This window comes from Nannospalax galili, unplaced genomic scaffold (assembly GCF_000622305.1).
Source record: "Nannospalax galili isolate Female #2095 unplaced genomic scaffold, S.galili_v1.0 scaffold1879, whole genome shotgun sequence".
Lineage (NCBI taxonomy): Eukaryota > Metazoa > Chordata > Mammalia > Rodentia > Spalacidae > Nannospalax > Nannospalax galili.
The window spans coordinates 232,225-233,966 of NW_008343214.1; positions in this window are offsets into that span (position 1 = coordinate 232,225).

Sequence of the window (1,742 nt, forward strand, 5' to 3'; positions counted from 1 at the left end):
GATAATAGCAATCACAAGTCCCCTTCGAACTCTGTTTGACAATAACTCAGCATAGAACTAGGGAAATGTGCAGGAGGCTTCAAATAGCTGTGGAACTCTTGGCAGCTGATTATTGCTGAGTGAGTAAGAGAAAATCTTTAAGGGAGTGATGCTAGATAGACTGACTAGCATCCAGTGGATGAATTTGCACCAAAGGAAGTCTGAGTGCATAAATCTGACTTTATAGGCCTCAACATATATGGCAGAATGCATGAAATCAAGTGGGGAGACTATGGAAAGGTATGGATGGGGAGCATCTCTAAATATGATTAAGACGTATTGTATGAAATGCACAAAAATTCAATTTAAAATATACATTGAAAAAACAAAAATGAAATTATTAGAGTAAATAATTATTTTAAATGTACTCATATTTCCTACATTTGATAATAGCTTTTGAGGACACTTGTAAATTGGTTTCCTACCCCAAATTTAGTTAGTTAGAGACTTTTCCTTCCCCCTGGTGTGTTGTCACAGATTGCATTCATTGAGATGAATGATGCAAAATCTTAGACTCTTGCCTGATTCAAAATCTATGAAGACAGTGACTTTGGGTGAACTCTAGGTGAAGCCAGCTTGCATTTGACAACGGGAGTGAATCTAACAGGCTGTGCTCTTACTGCTGTGTAACTTCTTCCCTTTTTCTTTTTTTCTTTTTTTAGGTTAGTTTCTGTGTCAGTATGGTGTGTGTGTGTCAGTATGGTGTGTGTGTGTGTGTGTGTGTGTGTGTGTGTGTGTGTATGGTGTTAGGTTAGTATGGTGTGTGTGGTATCCAGGTTTGTGTGTGTCACAGTTTGTGTTTGAAGGACAAAGGACAACTCTATGGAGATGGTTCTCACCTATCACCTTGTGGGATCTGGGGATTGAACTCAGGTGCTCAAGCCTGTGTACAAGCACCTGTAACCACTGAGTCATCTCACTGGTCCTTGATTATCTTTCTTTGAAAGTAGAATTGGCACAATATGTCCATGTTTAGAAAAATTTGCCATTTTACTGTGGTTTCTCTTTTCTCATAAATGGAATGGAAATCTATTAATATAATAATTACTAGTCCCACCATGGTGCCTTTCATCTTTTCTGCAAAGAAAATATAAATAGATGATTGATAAAGGGAAAAAAATAATTCATGCATCTAGATCAATTATGCTCCATAAAATTCTATAGCTTTGTGACTGTCCAAGAAAAAAATAGCAATTTAAATGATCATCTGAAAATTCCTATTGTAAAGGAAACTGTCATTCAAGTTTTTAATAGATTGACATCCAAAGAAAGAATAAATCCAAGTGTTTGTTCCAGGTAATTTCTCACAGTATTATTAATCATATCTGAATTACAGAGTTAGACATGTTAAAAGACCTATAATCTTCTTGATTTTGATGACAAAATGTAAAGTAGCTTAAAGATTGAATTGATACTGAAACGATCTATTTATTCTTTAAGCAAAACATTTCAGTTTTATGGTCAGAAACATTTTCCTTACATTTGTTTTCTGTGTATTAATTTTTCCTTTTATTAATTTTGACTAATTTCTGGTGGTATCAAGAATTATTATTGTGAATAACTAAGGTGCAAGCTTGAATAACCTATACATAGTAAGAAAGAGGTATTTATTCATCAACTTCAATGAAGATTATTTCAGAGAATTTGCTATTATGTTTTGAATTCATCAATAACAATTTGGGAATTTAGATACTGGCCTATTA